Source organism: Symphalangus syndactylus, chromosome 6 (assembly GCF_028878055.3).
Source record: "Symphalangus syndactylus isolate Jambi chromosome 6, NHGRI_mSymSyn1-v2.1_pri, whole genome shotgun sequence".
NCBI classification, from domain to species: Eukaryota; Metazoa; Chordata; class Mammalia; order Primates; family Hylobatidae; genus Symphalangus; species Symphalangus syndactylus.
The window spans coordinates 88,412,999-88,433,933 of NC_072428.2; the positions used below are offsets into that span (position 1 = coordinate 88,412,999).

The 20,935-nt window shown below is 33.9% G+C and overlaps 1 long non-coding RNA gene across 1 annotated transcript in view; it reads left to right on the top strand.

The window, feature by feature from the left end:
• Nucleotides 1–20,935, top strand: part of LOC129484003 (uncharacterized) — a 46,761-nt gene that overhangs the window by 21,893 nt on the left and 3,933 nt on the right. The window contains exon 4 of the long non-coding RNA XR_010121564.1: nucleotides 12,099–12,246. This is a non-coding gene — a long non-coding RNA (uncharacterized lncRNA). The remainder of the gene's footprint in view (nucleotides 1–12,098; nucleotides 12,247–20,935) is intronic.

The window sequence follows — 20,935 nt, forward strand, 5'->3', positions numbered from 1 at the left end:
GATTCAGGCTTCAAGTACTGAAAGGGAACCAATTTGAAGATAGATAAAAGGAAATAGAAATAGGTTGGATCTTTATAAATTAGGTACCAAAATCAGGATGAATGTCTTGTTAATATCGGACTAACATTAAGATCTTTTAAAGTAAGGAACAATGGTCTTACTTTTAAGACCACAAATTTTAATTCTCCCCCCAAAAAAGGAGAAAAGAAAAAAGACAACAGACAAATGATTGCTTTGCATTTCTTTGTTTTCTACCCAAAACAATATTATGAAGCATTCAGAATCTACCTACTGATAAAATGAATGACAAAGTTTTTTTCTTTTATGATAAGAACGAATTTTTGTCAAATTCTGAAGATACTATCGTCCCAAAGTATTATACCCAAAACCATATGCCTCCTTGTAAATAGAAGTTTTCTGACCCTTGCTGTAACCTCACTGGGGCAAACATAATTGGCAGTAATTCCATAGAACCACAAACATATTGCTTATTTTGAGTCATGTTAATATGCAGGCCCCTCTCTTGTTTTTAACTACAAACAGTGCAAGCTGGTTCCGTTTCTCAACAAAGCTGTCAGAAGTACTTTGTAAGGATTTTGTGTTCCATTTGTGAAAAGGCACAATTTATCTATTTATTTTAAAAAGGTGTCATGCGGCCAGAATTAATCTAATATCAAAACTAGACTAAGACACTATTCAGAAAACTACAGACCAATATTTCTTGTGAACATAGATGCAGATATCCTCAACAAAATATTTGCAAATCAAAACCAAAAATCTGTAGAAATAATTATATGTCATGATCTGGTGTTTATCCAAAGTATACAAGGCTGGTTCAAAATATATAAATCAATGAATGTAATCCATCATATCCCCAGGCTGAAGTAGAAAAATACCAGGAGCATATCAATAGATGCAGTAAAAGCATTTGAGAAAATCCACCCTAATTCATGATAAAATCTCTAAGCAAACCAAGAATAGAGGAGTGCTTCTTTGAAATTTTTAAAATCTACAAAAAACTACAAATAACATCATATTTAATGGTAGAAAACTAGGATTTCCTGCTAAGATCAGGAATAAAGCAAGGATTTCTTCTTATACTACTGCTTTCAATATCATTGATAAGGCAACAGGACAAGAAAGGGAATTAAAAAGTATACTGATTGGGAAATAAGAAAACTGTCTTTGCAGATGGCATATTTTTCTATGTAAAAAAAAACCAAAAGAATAGACAAAAAACTTCTGGAACTAATAAACCATTATAGCAAGACTGCAGGGTACTAGTTTAATATTTATATATTTTATTTATTTATTTATTTTGAGATGGAGTCTCGCTCTGTGGCCCACCCTGGAGTGCATCTTGGCTCACTGCAAGCTCCGCCTCTCAGGTTCACACCATTCTCCTGCCTCAGCCTCCCGAGTAGCTGGGACTACGAGCACCCGCCACCATGCCCGGCTAATTTTTTTTTTTGTATTTTTAATAGAGACGGGGTTTCACTGTGTTAGCCAGGATGGTCTCGATCTCCTGACCTCATGATCTGGCCGCCTCAGCCTCCCAAAATGCTGGGATTACAGGTGTGAGCCACTGCACCTGGCCTAGTTTAATATATTAAAGTCAATTGCTTTCTTTTATACATCAGCAGCAAACAGGTAGAAATTGATATTAAAACTACAATACCGTTTACATTAGCACCCTTAAAAATGAAATACTTAGGTATAAACCTAACAAAATATGTATAAGATGCATATGAGGAAAACTACAAAACTGACTAAAAAAATCTAAGAAAAACTAAATAAACGGAGAGTTGTTCCATGTTCAATGATAGAAGACTCAACATTTTTAAGATGCCAGTTCTTCTCAACTTGATCTATAGATTCAATGCTATCTCAGTCAAAAGCCCAGCAATTTATCGTGTGGATATTGACAAACTGATTCTGAAGTTTATTTGAAGAGGAAAAAGGCCCAGAATTGTCAATGCACTATTGGAGGAGAAAGAAGATTGATACTACTATGGGACTTCAAAATTTACTATAAATCTACAGTAATCAAGACAGCGTGGTACTGGTGAAAGAATATAAAACAGAATAACAGAACAGAATAGAGAGTCGAGAAATAGACCCACATAATATAATCAACTGATGTTTGACAAAAGCAATACAAAGATAGCTTTTTTAACAAATGATGCTGGAACAACCAGAAATTCACATGCAAAGGAATGAACCTAGACAATGACCTTATGCCTTTCCTCAAAAAATTAAGAATGGATCATACCTCCAAATATATAATGCAAAACTGTAAAACTCCTAAAAGATAATATAGAAGTAAACCTAGAGGACTTTGGGATGGGACTGACTTTTTAGATATTATACAACATGAAAGGAATGATACATGAAAATAAAGAATTTATCATCTGGACTTCATTAAAATCAAATTTCCCTTTACTGTGAATTACAATACCAAGAGTATGTTTAGAAAACTCACAGTGAGAGAAAGTATTTGTAAAAGACATGCCTGACAAAAGACTGTTATTCAAAATATATAAAGAACTTTAAAAAATCAACAATAAGTTAATGGGTGCAGGAAATCAACATGGCACATGGATACATATGTAACAAACCTGCACATTGTGCACATGTACCCTAAAACCTAAAGTATAATAAAAAAAAATCAACAATAAGAAAACAAGCAACCAGATTAAAAAATGAGGAAAGGACTGAACAGATAATTCACCAAAGAAGATAGACAGATGGCAAGTAACCATATGTAAAGATTTCGATATCATGTATCTTTAGGGAATTATAAATTGAAACAGTAATAAAATATCATGACAAAACTATTAGAATGATGAAAAGTATTCTAATACACTGACAACACCAAATGCTGGTGAGTATGTGGAGCAGCAGGAACCCTTATTCATTGCTCTGGGAATGCAAAACAATGCAGCCACTTTGGAAGAGTGCAGTGGTTTCTCACATACTCTTACTGTATGATCTGGCAATCATGCTCCTTGGTATTTACCCAAATGACTTAAAAATGTATGTCAATACAACACCTGTATACAAATATTTGCTGTCGCTTTATTCATAACTGCCAACATGAGGAAGCAGCCAAAATGGCCTTCAGTACACGAATATATAAATATACTGTGGTACATCTAGACATTGGAATTTTATTCAGTGCTGAAAGGAAATGAGTTGTCAAGCCATGAAAAGACAAGGAGGAAACCTAAAAGCATATTATTAAGTGAAAAGAGCCTGTCTGGAAAGACCACACACTATATGATTCCAATTATATAATGTTCTGAAAAATTCAGAACTATAAATATAGTAAAAATATCAGTGGTTTCTGGGGTTTGGGAGAAGAAGGAATGATTTAGCTTGGGAGAACACAGGATTTTTAGGAAGCGGATTTTGTGTGATACTGCAATGGTGGATACATGTCATATTTTTGCCCCAAACCATACAATACACAACACCAAGAGTAAACCCTAATGTAAATTATAAATTTTAGTTGGTAATGATGTGTCAAGGTAGTTCATTCATTACAACAATGTCCCATTGTGGTGCAGTATATCCATAGTGGGGAGGTTGTGCATGTATGGGAAGAGGAAGTATATGGCAACTCTCTACTTTCTACTCAATGAACCCAAAACTGCTCTAAAGAATGGAGTTTAATAATTATTTTAAAAGGTGCACACAGATCAAAGAATGGCTTCTTTTCAGTAATATCTGTAGTAACACTTTTAGTGCGTTTTTTTCTGCAAAGGGAAAAACAAATGTGTGATGAATATTGTGAGGATTTGGGGGTCTGTAACGGAAAATTAACCTAGGTTCTTTGCAAATACTTGTGAAAGAAGTCCAAGTTAGACTCAGCATTTATGAAGTTTATAAATATATGTTTATTTGGATTTTTCCATTGAATATTCACAAGTTCACTGGCATGTTGGAATGAGCTCATACTGGATTGCAAATGTTTGTTATTAGTGTCTCTTCCCAACGTTTCGTTTAGTAACAACTTGGTAGCTTAAATATTTTCAAAATATTTACATCATGGAATTTGGCAAATTCTATGAATTAGAGACTTCTTTTTCTTTGGAGAGGGGGTTGAGTCAGTTGTCAAGTACCAGCACACCAGTGAATCCCACTAGCCTGTAAAGTTTCTATTGTGGCATAGGGCCTGTCTCATAGTTGGAGTTCAAAAAATATACATTAAATTGATTAATCAGTTTTATAAAATGACTTTACAGTGATGTTATGATTGAAGCCAAATGAGAGAACTCAGTCACCAAAGGTGGAAGTGCATTTGAGAAAAGAGAGTGAAATGAGAGTTTGGTAGAGCATTTCTAGTAGGTAACATAAGAATTAAATATTTGGTACATTTTAACAGAAGAACTGAAATGGGAGAGTTCCCTAACCCCTCGAGGGACTTGTGACAGGGGTGTGGCTCATTTGCTTGGCTGCTTCTAACTCAAACCCCTTATGGGAGGGAGAGCACGCAGGTGAGCAGGTGCAGGAGCTAGGGCGAGCACTTTGGGCTCCGGCCCCATGGTAGTGTCTAGGGGTGATACAGTGCTCTTTTAGCAGTTGCCATCCGTGGGCAGCTAGGTGTTAACCAGCTCAGTGGAGAGTCAGGGTGACAGCCTTTTTCACCCTACCCTCTTGGTACCTGGGTCTTTGTCCAGGATCCAGGAAGAATCGGGTCACTCGGACTTGAAGGAAAGTGAATGCTGAGGTTTTATTGAATGATGGAGGTGGCTCTCAGTGGGATGGAGAGCAAGAAAGGGGATGGAGTGGGAAGATAATCTTCTCCTGAAGGCTGGTTGCCTCTGCCAGGCTTCTCTCCAAAATAGTGCTGTCTGAAGTTAAGCCACGCCTATCTGTAGTCTCTGAGGCTCAGTTGCCTCTTTGCCTCTCCACGTTCAGCTGTTTGTCTTTTCTCTCCTCTGCTGCGCGGCTCTGATGCTCTGCCAGTGGAGCTTGGGGTTTACATGGGTACAGGATAGGGGTGTGGCGGGCCAGAGTGGTCTTGGAAAAGGCAACATTTGGACATGAAAACAGGAATGCCTGTTCTTATTTAGGGCAGTGGGTTTCCAGGCTTGAGGGTGGAGCCCTCACCAGGGACCCCACCCTCTTGCTTCCTGTGCATATCAGAACTAAAATGTAAATTCAACTTTGTGCATTCTATTGCAAACTGGAGGTGTAAAAGGAAGTCAAGGGTTTTATATTCTGAAGAGAGTTAGCCAAAAGTTACTATTTTTTTAGAAGAGTAGTGGAGCTAAAATCCAAAAGGCAAAAGTAATGGATCATTGAGTGTATAAGTGGAGGCAGAACAAGTGTGAGAGTGTGAAAGAGTACACTGTTCCCTCCCATCAGGGGACCTGACTCATTCTATTTCTTAGGTAGTGCCTTTTTTCTTGCACAAAGAAAAGAGGTAACTTCACTGTGGTCTATGTGCCTAATCAGTGAAACAAAGATGATGAATTGGAAGGTCATTTCCAGCTGGAAAGTTACATGATTCATGCATGGTTCTTTGAGAGAAAAAAATTGAGTAAGTAGAGGATAAAAAAAAAAAGATGATACTTGGAGTAACAATGTTCATTTCTGCATGTATAATAAAGAATCCTGAAAATGTTGGTAGACAGAAAAGATCTGAGGTAGAGAGTAAGTTAGAATATTTAAAGGAGGAAGGATATTTATAGATTATAATGAGAAAAAAATATAAGTAGGGGTACTAAGGTTACAAAGCGATGAAAAAAATTATTTCTTAGGAAAAAATAAAAACAATTGTATTTATTAACAACATACCATATAGTTGCTGTTCTAAATACTTTGTATAGAACATATCCTTTAATTCTTACAAAAATATAAAAGATAAAACGGTTTCATTTCTATTTTACAAGAAAGTAACTGTGAGGTTCCTTGTCTAGGAACTGCCATGGAGACAAAATTTGAACCCCAAATTCTGACTCAAGAATATGTAGGCTGATAGGCAGAAGCCTGCGGCTGGCACCTGTTTGCTCATTCACCAGGCTGGTGACTTAGCCAACCCATTTACTACTCAGAGTCTCTTTTCTCTCACTCATCAGATAGGAACAATGTTTTGTTTCCCATGTAACTTCTAGAGCTATTATGAGGCTTACTTGAGAAATTGTGCCTGTAAAAAGTAAAGTGTGATAGATATGTAGTGTATTTTTTTTAAATGGACAAACGGTCATTGAAATTTTATTTTAGGGGATAAAAATTAAGGGATTTGATCTGGAATGCCCTGTATTAATTCATTAAAGTAGACAAGGCCATGTGCTGAATATAAATAAATAGTATTGGAAACTTAAGGGGCATGGAAAAGATTTGGACAAATTAATACTGGTTAATCCCCAGTAGTATTATATTTTTACTCCAGTTTGATAGTGGGAAATTTGCCAGGCCATAACAAAGGAAATTCCAGATTATGATTTAGCAGAGACTTTTGTGTTGGCTTCAGTGCCATTTTGCTTTCTGTCAACATTCATACCATCTTAATATATTAGTGCTGTGTCAGACATAAAATTGCACTTGCAAGGGAAACAGATTTCTCTTGAGATTCTGAACATTAGGATGACAACAACATTGGATACATATACACATGCAAGTTTTCTTTCTCAGTTTTCTCTTTTCTTCTTTGGCCCAAACAAGAAAATGCAGAAATAAAGCCAGAAGGATTATTTTTGTTATTTGTTTGAACCTGAACATGAATTTGCTTCGATTTTTAATCATGTTGTTTAATCCTTACTACTTTACTTGTGTTTTTCTAATGCAGTAAATCTTAGAAGCCAGGATGAAAGCAAGGGTGGGAAGCATTATTACTTTTTTATTTTGTTTAAAAAGAAGTGTCTGTATGAGGGGGAAAAAGAAACAAAGGGAAATTATGCCGATGCCTACCCACAATTCCTCAACTGGAAAGCCCTCCTAAGTTAAAGTAATTAAAGTCCAGCCTCTGGCTGGAGGCTGTGTATGTATAAACCCCAGAGATAGCATAAAAACAGCCTTTGGGCATCCTCTGAGACAGAGGATGTTCAATCACATTCCAAGAACTCAAGAACATGTGTTTTACAAGGGAGAAAACCAAAATACAAACTTTCCTGTAAGTACTACAAATACCATATGGAAAATTGATCCCATAAACTAAGAAGGAAAACATAATAAAGGAATGATTTTTGAATCCCATTATGCCAATTAAGGGATATACTCCAGTCTTTCAACCTAATTTCCAAAAAGTACAACCGAATTAAAAGGGAGGATTTGAGTAATAATTCAAGTACCATTTCTGGTTTTCTTAGCAAACCTTTGTACAAATGGCTACCCTGACTTGTTACTTGCAAATTAAATCCATTTTCAAAAGAGAGAGAAAGAGATCATTACTTTCCATTACTTTCATTGGTTTCCTGTCTTATATGGTAGTTCAGATTAGTGTTCGTTTTCCTTCAAATAAAGCTGTTGAATGGTAGCAAATTTATCTTGCCTAAGTTGTAGAGAGCCTCCCACTATGTAGGGATACTTGAGAGGCCATATTGTCTGTATTTGGGAAATTACTTATTGCATTTGTTTATAATTATTAAGGCAGAGTAGAGTTCAATAGTGAGATCATAAACTATAATTAACATAAAGTCTGTCCTTACATAAAAATATTTGTTACATGGTGTTGACTATAATTTCCAAATTATAAGGCAGGAATAATGACATTTGATCAAATCTTATATTTTTCATATAGCCTTATGCTTTGCTTGTGGTTTATAATATTTAAAATTTTACTTAATATAAAATAATTCAAATATATTTATTGTCTATTTTAGGTAGTCCTATTATTTCCTGGAAGATTACTTGTGTTTTACCATTTTTTGCACTTACAGGGATTTTTAAAAATAAAAAGCCCATTGTTTTTAGCTCATAAAATTATCCCTCTAGAACAAATTTGCCTTTATTTCTGTCTTGCACTCTGTGAATACCGTGTACTCTGAATAAAATTTTTTATTAATCTTTTCATCAGGATTTCCACAGTATGAAAATAAGGTAGATTTGAACTCTGTACCAGAACAAACACAGGGTTGTGACTTTAATTTATCTAAATGAACTTTTGATTTTCCTTACCAGATCTCTGGGCTGAGAAATCTTTCTTGCTGTGGAATGTATGTAGTTCTAGTCCCAGTGAGAGTACCAGCTTTCATGAGTTGTGACTCTGCACAGACTTTCCAGTTTTAACTTCTTGTCTCACACAGTCTCAATGCCTAGCGTCCCATGATCCCTGAGCAAACCATAAATGGCAAGCCTTTTTAACGTTTGGGCTATGTGCAAAGCTGCCCAAATTGCGCCTGTAGTGTCCATGCAAAGTGAGTTGGCACTCTTGTTGCTCTGGCTTTCCGTTTCTTCTCCATGGGTGACATCTATAAACTTCCCCTTCTATCCTGTGAATTCAATTCCATATGCTCAGATTTATCATTTCAGGTATTTTGTAATAGAAGATTGTGATAATTAATTTTATCTGTCAACTTGACTGGTCTAAGAGATGCCCAGATAGCTGGTAAAACATTATTTCTGGGTGTGTTTGTGAAAGTGTTTCTGGAATAGATTAGCATTCGAATCCGTAGATTGAGTAAAGGTCTGCCTTTGTGGATGTGGGTGAATGTCATCCAATTCATTGAGGGCCTGAGCAGAAAAAAAGGTAGAGAAAGGGCAAATCTTGCTCTTTTCTTGAGCTGGGACATCCATCTTCTCCTGACCTTGGACATCAGATCTCCTGTTTCTTAGACCTTCAGACGCTGAGACTTATACCAGCAGATTTCCACCCCATCCCCTCGACCCTGGTTCTCATGCCTTTGGTTGGGGACTGACTTATATCACTAGTTTTCCTCGTTCTCCAGCTTATAGGCAGCAGATGGTGGGACTTTTCAGCCTCTCATAATTATGTGAGCCAATTCTCTATCTATCTATCTATCTATCTATCTATCTATCTATCTACCCACCCATCTCCTATTGGTTCTGTTTCTCTGTAAAATTCTGAATAATACAAAGAGACTTCTGTCAGATTTTTGGAAATAAAAGCCTAAAAGGACGTTTTCATTTAATTCATAAAGTTGACTTCAAGTACACAAAATTTGACATTCATGACTCACTGTCATCATTGTTATGCTATGGCCTTCTTTCATTAGATAAGTCATTTTTATTAAAAATTAGCACCTACCATACAAAATAATACCCAAGATCTTGATGTTGTGTAAAAACAATGGTAAATAGCAATGCAGTTGTCAAAATGAAGAAATTATGGTGAAATGACCAGTAATAACACCCAGCAATATGCATGGGACCTAGCAATATGCTATTCATTTTTTTAAATGACTTAAAGGGGAAGATTAGGCTAATAATTCAAGTACCAAAAGACTACAAACATCATTATAGACACTTTATAAAGTTATAAAGTTAAAACAAAGCAAGACAATATTGAATACTAGCTTCAGGATGAAGGTTATATTTGATGATGGTATTATTTTTAAATTTGTACAAATGTATGCATTATATGTGCAATTCTGTTACGTATACACATTGTGTAGTAGTCAAGTCAAGGATTTTAGGGTATGATAATGATATCCTGAAGGCAGGTAGAAGAATGAAACAATTGGGGCAGGAAAAACCTCATAATTAGGCACATATTAATTTCAAACTCCTTTCTTTTCTTTTTTTTTTACCTTTTATTTTAGGTTAAGGGTATATGAGCAAATTTGTTATAATAAGTAAACTGTGTGTCATGGGGGTTTGGCATACATATAATTTTGTCACCCAGGTAATAAGCATAGTACCTGATAGATTTTTTTTCTGATCCTCTCCCTCCTCCTACGCTGCATCCTCAAGTAAGCCCCAGTGTTTGTTACTCTTCTCCTGGTATTCTTGTGTTCTCATTGTTCAGCTGCCACTCATAAGTGATGACATGTGTTACTTGGTTTTCTGTTCCTGTGTTAGTTTGCTTAGGATGATGGCCTCCACCTCTATCCATGTTGCTACAAAGGACATAATCTCATTCTTTTTTATAGCTGCATAGTACTCTGTGGTATATATGTACCACATTTATTTATCCAGTCTACCATTGAAGGGCATTTAGGTTGATTCCATGTCTTTGCTATTGTGATTAGTGCTGCAATAAACATATGTGTGCATGTGTCTTTATAGTAGAATGAGTTATATTATTTTGGGTATATACCCAGTAATGGGATTGCTGGGTTAAATGGTAATTCTGTTTTAAGTTCTTTGAGAAATTGCCCCACTTATTTCCACAACGACTGAACTAATTTACACTTCTACCAGCAGTATATAAATGTTCCCTTTCTCAGGAACCTCATTAGCATCTGTTATTTTTTTGACTTTTAACAATAGCCATTCTGACTGGTGTGAGATGATATCTCATTGTGGTTTTGATTTGCATTCCTCTAATGATCAGTGATATTGAGCAGTTTTTCAGTGTTTGTTGGCTGCTTGTATGTCTTCTTTTGAGAAGTGTCTGTTCATGTCCTTTATGCACTTCTTAATAGAGTTGTTTATCTTTTGCTTGTAAGTTTATTTAAGTTTCTTATAGGGGCTGGATATTAGACCTTCGTCAGATGCATACTTTGCAAATATTTTCTCCCATTTTGCCGGCTGCCTGTGTACTCTGTTTATAGTTTATTTTGCTGTGTAGAAGATTTTTAGTTTAATTAGTTCACATTTGTCAATTTTTACTTTTGTCGAAATTGGTTTTGGTATCTTTATCACGAAATATTTGTTCTTTCCTATGTCCAGTATAATATTGCCTAGGTTGTCTTCCAGAGTTTTTATATTTACGGGTTTTACATTTAAGTCTTTAATCCATCTTGAGTAGATTTTTGTATGTGGTATAAGGAAGGGATCCAGATTCAGTCTTCTGCATATAGCTAGCCAGTTATCCCAGCACAATTGATTAAATAGGGAGTCTTTCCCCATTGCTTGTTTTTGTCACCTTTGTGGAAGATCAGATGGTTGTAGGTGTATGTCCTTATTTATGAGCTCTCTATTCTGTTCCATTGGTCTATGTGTCTATTTTTATACCAGTACCATGCTGTTTTGGTTACTGTAGCCCTGCAGTACAGTTTGAAGTCAGGTAGCATGATGCTTCCAGATTTTTTCTTTTTGCTTAGGATTGCCTTGGCTATTTGGGCTCTTTTTTGGTCCCATATATATTTTAAAATAGTTTTTTTCTAGTTTTGTGAAGAATGTCATTGGTAGTTTAATAGGAATAGCACTGAATCTTTACATTGCTTTGGGCAGTATGGACATTGTAACAGTATTGATTCTTCCTATCCATGAGCATGGAATGTTGTTTTCATTTGTTTGTGTCATCTCTGATTTCTTTGAGCAGTGTTTGTAACCTCTTTATTTTCAACTCAAACAACATTATGTAAAATTTGAATATTACCACACTGCATTCAGCCCTCTGTGGAATTTCTTTTTACTTTGCAGCCCTAAGCAGGATGGTGTGGGATTGCACACAAAAGTGTCTGCTTCAAGCTAGGAGGGTATTAATGTCCCTTTTCTAGCCTCCTTATGACAGAAATAAACAATAATGATGAGGTTAATTCATAGCTCCATTATTTCATTTGAGACAGATTCACTGGTTAGAGCAGATATTTTATGGTACCATACAAAAATAAACTGACAATATTGAGATAAAGATGTCTCACAAAAGTTTAGTAAGCACAGCATATGCCATTTGTCACAATAATGTGTAATTAAACTTTTTGAAGGAAAATCTTATTGTGACTTTAAAGAAAAATATAATTAACAAAGATTTTTTTTATTCCCTTTTCTCCAGAGAAAGGAAAGATTATTGAATATTTGGTGAATGTCTGTAAAAGTTAAGATAGTTAAATAGATAAAAAGAACCCTGGAACCAATTACAAATTAATATTCTCTCCCTAAGGTCCATAATGTTCTATGACCTCTGCCTTCTTCCTGGTCTGGAGTTTTTAGGAATAGACTAATTATTAAATACCTTTTCAATAAAAGCAGGTTAACTTCCAGTCAAGATCACATAGTCCATTTTCTCCCTGCTTTCCTGCCAGACGAAACTGTGAACCCTGGAAATAACACAGGAAGCAACCTAGGAGGAGCTTTGAAAGACGGGAAGAATATATTCTTTTTTGGAACCCCAGGATTTGAGGAACAATATATTGGCATAGCACCTCACGTCTTCCCACCCAACAGGAGAAGGTAAACCAGACTTTATTTCCTGAGCCCAACCTAGGAGCAGAAGGCAGCCTACAGAGACTCATTTCTCCTCAGGAGGGAATGGGAATCCTTCTGACAATGTCAGGGATGTCCAAAAATATTGAGGATTAATCAGGATTTTTACCAACAATAAGCAGCTGTTAGAAGCGCTCTCTTGAGACTAGATCTCTTACAGAGAGACAACAAGGCTGGTAAGCTGAACCAGCAAAAGACACCCAACCACTGTAAGTGGCCAGCCCTGGGATACGTTTCAACCTCATAGGCCTGAGACTCTCCTCCACTGCCTAGGGACACTGGGACAGCAGAAGACACTGCAAGGGAGAATTCTCAGTAAAACAAGGACATGGCCCAGAAAGTGGTCTATGTCTCCTAAAGGCAAAAGCAATGCTTTTCAACATAAAAAGTGCTTAATCAAAGAAGTATCTTTATCTATGTATGCCTGTGACTCCTCCCTTCCACCAGTAAACACTGGGGCAAGTGGGAGTAACTAGAAAGATGCAGACAGAGGCATCAGGCTTGGAAGACACTTTGTCCCTGTGGACTTCAGATCCACCTCTTGATGGAGCGACACCCAGTGGGCTGGCTTGGGAAAATCCTTTTTACCACCTCAGAAAGGACCAAAAGTGAACAGCAAAAGTCCCAGTGGCACCAGATATACAAACTAGACTGAAATAACATTGCAAAGCATCTAATAATTAAACTAGGCATTGGGAACACAGCTCACAAAAGTGAGCAATGCCCGTGTGTTAAACCTAAACATGACAGCTGTCGCTGCAAAACAATTTAACTAGGACCCAGAATCTTTTTATATAAGAGAAAATATTCAAGATACAATAGAAAATCACCTGTAATACAAAGAAGTAAGAAAATCACAAATGGAATGAGAAAAAGCAATCAATTGACTTCAGCACTGAGTTGAGTCTGATTTTGGAATTGTCTGAGGAGGATTTTAAAACATTTATCATCAATATGCTTCAATGTGTAAATATGAATTCAGTATCAGAGTATGGGATGCAACTAAAACCGTACAAGAAAGTAAATTTATATCAGTAAATGCTAAAAATGAGTAAAGTTTCAAATTAATAATCTAAATTACTACCTCAAGAAACTAGAAAACCAAAAACAAAATAAACTAAAAATAGGAAGTCTGTCAAGCTTGGTCCAGCAGCTAGACCATTTTACATACCCATCAACAAAGTGTGAGTGATTCAGTTCCACCACATCCTCACCTGCATTTGGTGTTGTCACTATTTTTATTTTAGTCATTCTGATAAATGTGTAGTGGTATCTCGTTATGGTTTTAATTTGCATTTCCTTAGTGACTAATAAAATGTTGAGCATCTCTTCCTATGCTTATTCGTTTAAACTATGCTTATTTGCTTAAATGACCACATTTCTTTTATTCTTTAATATATGAATGCTGTTTATACCTAATACTGGCCTGCCATTTGTATTTATCAACTATCTGTCCTTTTTACTTTCAACCTCTGTGTGTCCTCATATTTTTGCTATGTAAAAAGCTCTTTGTGTAGCTCTGCAGTCTAATGTTTAAACTCAATATTGTGGTCTGTATTTTTTTCATTGGCAACTGAGTACATTTACATTTATTGTAGTTGTTGATATATCCGAATTTGACTTTTATGATCTTAGCTGTACTTTCTAAAAACTTTGTCTATTGTTCCTTTTCTTCATTTTTTTTCTCTTTTGGTACACCGAATTCTTTTCCGTTCTTTCCCTCCACTGGTTTCAAAATAATACATTATATTTTTATCAGCTAGTGGTCACCCTGAAAATTTTTCTTGAACCAGTCAGAACGAATCCATTAAATAGACAAAAACCTTACTCATTTGAACAGGCAAAATTTAATATAAAGAATTTTACTTAAAAAGTACAAGTAAGATTATACAAGTCAATTCAAATATATCGACAACCACAATGAATGTAAATAAATGCAACTTGCCAATTTAAAAACGCAGACCATAAAATAATATACAGTTTAAAATTCAATAAAAAGATGTTTTAACTAATAAATTGTAATGAATTACAAAGGTGCTATAAGAAAACACCAAGTGTTTCAAAAATAGCAAGTATAAAAGAATAGCTACTAACTCTAGGCTCAGGAAGAAAGGACAGTGAAAACACTGTAAGATTAGGAGAGGGCCTCCCTCCCTGAGGCTGAGAATATTACCTCTGGAGGAGGATGTAGCTACTACAAGAACATGCAGCCTCTTCATGGTAAAGAAACCTGCCAGAAGGCTCTGGCCTGAACTGGTCTTTAGAAACAGACAGAGTACCCTGAAGACACAGCTGGCATTGCCAGGAAAGTAGTCTACTGATGGGAAAGCAGCCCATCAATGCTGCTCTGAGAGCATGCCTAAGGGTGTAGGTGGAAGTCATTTCCCGGAGTTGCTTGGAAGCTGCTAGGTGGGGAATGTGAGCTGATAGTGGGTAGGACACAGTCTGAGGATTACTGGAATCCCATGACAAAAATAATATATATAATATATAATGATTATAATAAAAGGAGGATTGAAACTTGGAAGAGAGGCATACTTCTGAGGGTTTTGCTTGGTACTGTAACTCCAGAACTCTCTATTCACGAAGCCTAGAACTATACACTTAGTAAAGAGAAATGTTCAAAAGTTAGAGCCCTCCAGCTTCACAATCAGGGCAAAAAGAGTGATTTAAAGCTGAAAGACAATAACTGGAAAACTGGTATAAAATCTTAACAAACATTCGTACTAAATGAAAGCTTCTCCCAGTCAACTTCAAAATCTTAAAATACTTAAATTACCTTTGTCTCTTTGATATACATATGATTAATATGTATTCAGTGTTGGAATTTTTAATAACACTATTTACTTATTTTTATTATCATTGATTTTAAGCAGAAATGGAAAGTTGTATGTTTAGATGTACCAACACATTGCCCCATTTCTTTGCTTTTCCTTCTTTCTTCAAGTTCAGACATTCCTTCTGTGATGATTTTTTCTTTTCTTCAAATAAATATTTATAAATGCCTTTAGAATGTGGGAAGAGTAATGATAAACTCCTTTTTCATTTCATTTGCTATTTTATTTTAAATATTCTTGAAAGCTAATGTAATTAACACAAATTAATAGTAGCAATCATTGAGAAGTCTGCAAATACTACTTCTGTTAACATCTTTTCTTCTTTAGTGTTAGTTTTATGATGTGTCCTGATAGATTCATTTTTAGATATACTGTTTAAAGTACATTCTGCTTTCTATATCTGTGAATTTATCTGTTCTTGAAAATATATGTTCACCGTGCTTTCAAATGGTGCATATTTTCCTTCCTTTTTGTTCTCTAGAACTTCGATACCGATTAGATATGAGACACTCTCATTTGATTCTCTATTTCTCTTAATCATTCCTCTTTATTTGTATTTCTTTGTACTGCATTCTGTGCAATTTCTTTACATTTACATTCCAATTTACTGATTATTTCATTGACTATGTTTTGTCTACTGTTAACCTATTCATTGTTTTAAACCATTTTTTTAATTTCTAAAAGTTACGTTTAATTCATTCTAAATATGCTTGGATCATTTTTTATAGTCTCCGTTTCTTTTTCCTGATAGTCTATGTTTTACTTTGTAAACATTTTATATTTATCTCTTAATAATTTAAATACGTGAAGCACTTAGAGGCCTAAACTCCTATTGGTTGTATTAGCAAATAAATGCTCATTTAATGGGTCGTTTTCCTCTATGAGATCTTTGGTTTTGATTCATATATGAGTGATCTAATGGGAATCCTGGAGTGAAAGTTGAGGATGCTTTCTTCCAAAAAGAACTTACTTTTTGCTTCTGTTTTGAGACAGGGCTCTCATTACCCTTTAAAAACTACTGTAATCTTCTTCAAGCAGCCTTTTGTACCTGGTTTTCAGCTCTCTTATTTCCTGCTGCTTCAAATCTGAACCTCAGGATCGAAGTGCTGATAAAGTCACTGTCCAGTTTTATCATTTACTTACAAATTTGAGTTGCAATTTCTCTTTCTTTTGTAAAAAAATTTCTCCTGACCATAAAATGTCAATTCTATAGATCACATGGTACGCATTAATCATAATATTTTATCTAGAACCTTTTTATTTGTAGCAGTACAGCCATTCAGAGCTGCTGATCTGATTACCATCAAAAGCAAAATTCTCTAATAGACTTTTTGATTACTTTAATTCAATTAATGTATGCTGGTGATACTACTACAACCTGCTCTTTGGAAATCACTGGTGCACACAGTCAATACACTTAAGAATATTTTAGAGTAAAAATTATGTATTTTGATTATAAATTTTAAAGAATTATCCCCCACTCTTCTTAACTTTTTATCTGATGAGCATCATCATGTTTTTCTGAGTTTCTATTTGAGATTTTTAAAGGTTTTTAAAAAATATTGATATATAAAATTTAAAGAGATATTTAAGTGCATGTTCCAGATGATTTGTTTTAATTGCCACCTAAACATTTTCTCCATGCAGATAAAAAAATTTAGTTCTCATTAACTTAGTAAAAGTGGGAACCCAAATCTAAGAGCTACATTTATGCGGACAATAAATCATTAACTTTACAGGTCTACTGAAATTTCATGTAAACTAAATGAAACGTATCATATGAATAGTAGTAGTGCTAGTATAGCTCTTGTTGATTTAGATTATTAGTCTGCAAAATTGAATCATGACTTGTATCATATAATGAATCATACATAATCCATCATACTAGTGTTAGAAAAAATAAAGCCATAAAGCACTCACAAAATATAAGTTTATAGTGGAAAATCTGTCACTTTACAAAAGGCAAATACAAAGTTCATATAACAAATAGAAGTACTTGAACCTAAATCTAATTGGGGAATTGGAACATTTTAGGAATCTATAACTATCATTTTACATCTTGAACTCTGCAAAGACTTAGAATTTTCCAACAAATCCTCAACCATATTTTCTAGTATTTATTAGACAATTCATTGAAACAGTGATCTTAAACATCCTGCACATCACAATCAGATGGGTAGCTTGCTCAAAACAGAAATTATTGGAACCCATCATAGGCCTACAAAATTAGAATCCTTGGAAAATTAGGTATTTTAATTTTTAAGAATTTCAGATAATTCTGAGACAATTCAAAAACAGTAGACTAATCTCTAACTTAATTCTTATACTCAAATTATGTGAAATAAATTGGATCTTACATTAACCAACAATTGGACATACATTTATTTAGTAAAATTAAAATGGAAACGTAATTATTGAAAGGATTTTAGGTTTTCTTATCTGGCCATTTATAATGGCAAAAAAGAAAAGAATAATAAATTGTAATTTTTTTTCTAGCTGAAGATGAATTTCTGTACTGTATTTCTTCCCTACTTCCTGTAAGAATTCTTTTCTAACTGCTATCTCTTTCTGTGCTCTAAAAACCTAAAACACTCTCAGGTAATTGATTTAGCATACAGAATTTTTTAAAGATTTAATATATAAATGTTTTATCTCACAACTAGAATGTTCATTTTTTGGAGTTAGGCATATTGCCATATGGTATTATGTTTTCCCACAATTTCTAGAACAATGTTTAAAAAGTGTACAAACACATTATTAATGTTCAGTAGTTTTATATTATGGATTATATGTTATGATTTTTTTATTTAGCAGAGGGCATGTTACATTGACAAACAAAAACAATCAAGCTACCAATGTCCAGTTTAGGAACTTGGGAATTCTTTGGTTTGATTGATTGTGCACCACTGTACCAGAAATGCCTTCTGGGATCTCCTTCCTTTCCAAGTCACAGCTTATGCCCTTCACCAGAGATCATAGCTATTCTCATTTATAAGAATAATAAATGTACTATATTGTTTTCCATTTGTTTTGAAACAAGAAAAAGCACTTATCCTGCCTTTACACGAAGACATCTCCCTCACTCATCTGTCCATGTCTTAAAAATACATAATTAGGTTTTATAACTAGCATTTTATGCTCTGGTATCCCCAAGTATCCCCCCATGTGCATATGTGTCTATTACCACAAACACACCCACAATTATAAATATATACAATTATATATGTGCAAATATATATTTGTATAAGTATAAATAAACATATAAATATAGATATACAAATATATATCTAAATATAACAGGTATTATATTATATATACATAGATATGTATATAAATACATATATAAATATGCATATACGTACCAAAAGACAGAGACGTCTACAGGTGCAAGAGCATAAATGCCAATAGAAAACGAAATGCCTTTTGGTGTTAAACACTTTTACTTGAACCGTGTTTTGAAATGATGAGGCTTTAGTTCCATATATATAGATTTAATAGGGAAGAAGACATGAATAGTTAAGATTTGAGTAGCTACATTTTAAAAGCCCCACAAATTTTGATGTACAGACCAGTTGATGACTTCTAATCTAGATAATCTCTAAATTTCTTCTACCTTTCAAAGTCAATAAAATAATTTGAGTTTACATTAATTAATAACTGCATATACATTTATTTTTAAATATGTATAATAAAATCCTAAATTTAGAGAATTTTTGTCTGATTATTCAAAATGTAAACAAGCCAAAAATTTTTATATGACATTATAGTAAATTTCTGAATGTTACTGCCTGTTAGTCTTCTATAAACTGTTCCTTAACTGTTATCACTGTGTCTTCTGAACTTTAACAGTAACATTGGGGTTAGCACATCGTTTTTGTTTCATGTTTCCAGTTCTATCTTATCAAATAGAAACAAGCTCCTTGAGCTTAACCGCTATGGCATACTCTAATGTTGATTATTAAAGTTCTAGTTAAAACTAAAACATTATATCACTGTAAATAATAGAAGTTGCCCAGGTTAAATACTAATTTCAACAAGAATATAAGCAAACTAGTTTATGTTAACAAAAATGTAAAGAATCATTTTATGTTAAATTAGTATTGTATAAACTTAAAAGTGATGGTGTTTGTAATCTTTATAATATATAAGTATTCTTCACGTTTGAAGATGGGTTTGTTCTTGAGAGATTTGGTGTCAAATATAGTTAAAAATAATATAAAATACAGTGGGATTCTTTAATAGAGTTGATTATTTTATGAACTGAAAAATTTACTAATTTTACCTGATTTGGGAAATTTAGAATTCCATTTTGTTTTTTATAGTTGGTAAATATATAGGTAGAGACAAAAATAAAAGCTTCAAGAACTTGTCACCAACTTATATGTGATATAATTTATAGAATATTACATTCAAAGAGTTTTGCCAAAATTATCACCATTTAGTCTGTTAATCTATGAGAGCCAAAATTTTAAAACATTAAGGTTAATATATAAACCTGTTTATCTGTCCATGAATTCCCAATAGGCATTGAATATTCATACAAATAATTGGCTATCATGTTAAAAGAGATATAAAAATTTCACACTTTCTCTAAACATTTCTGCAAGACAATGCCTTATTTACAGGTACTCAGGCTCTTACTTTCCTCTTGTAGAGTAAGTTCTCAGCTTCATAATTTTATGACTACTACTCTCCTTTAGGTAATAGGAAACAGTATATAGTGTCCACTTTCGCTTGGCATGTTATTATTTAAAAATTGGCTCAACTTTACTAAGCGTTCATGTGAAATAATTCATTTAACTGAAATTTATATTAAGGAAATGGCTCTTAGTTGTCCAAATTGTCCAGAAGTTTATCTTATTTGTATTCTAATAATTGACACAAATTTTACACTTAAAAAATCTATCCTATCTCCGGAATACAAGAAGAAAATAATAAGAAATAATATTAAAATTATAATTTCTATATTGAGATCATGTATTAAAATATAGAAAGCTTTGGTTCCTTTAGTAAATATTTAAAAATTTATAATATATTAGCTAAGTATATAACAATACAGAAATTAAAATGTGTTTTTCTTATTAAAGATAATTCCAACTTAATTTATGTCTCTTTAATTGGGAACAGTTTTTAAAAACGTCCCAGATAAATTGACTGTTTTAGTTATTGAAATTTACTTAATAAATAAATGTAACAAAATTTTAGAGTATGAGCATTCCAGAAGTTTAATAATTCCAATTATTTAAAGGTTATAAATAGCTAAAAACTTTACTTTCTCTCTCTTGTAGATTTGTATCGAACAATTTTCCATAGACCAATAGTTCTAATACTTTAATTGGGAACATTTAGAAATGTGGATGGGCTATATTGTGTTGTAACTGGAGATTCAGTTAGAGAAATCATGGTCTTTTGGCAAGATTAATTCTGGCAAGCAACATTGGCATAACATATTAAAGCCCATGTCACAGAAACAGCACCTCAGAAATGGGAACTGAGGATTCAAGATTGGCAGAGTCTGCTAGTGCTTAATGTTAAGAACTAGCTTAAAGACTAGTCAAAATGATATTGGAGAAGGAATAATTCTTCCTTCCAACATGTTCTCAGAGTCCAAAAATATAGAGGAGATGGCAAAAAGATTGTTGAAAAATTACAGCTCTAGAAAATTAGGTCAAGAGATGAACTTGGAAGCCACCAATAAATAAAAGCCATAAATAGTCATATAAATATTTTTGAAAGTCTTTTGACAATTTCTGGATAACGAATATTATACTCACTAAGGATATTGTTCTTCTACTTTATCCTTTTTAATAATGCTTTTA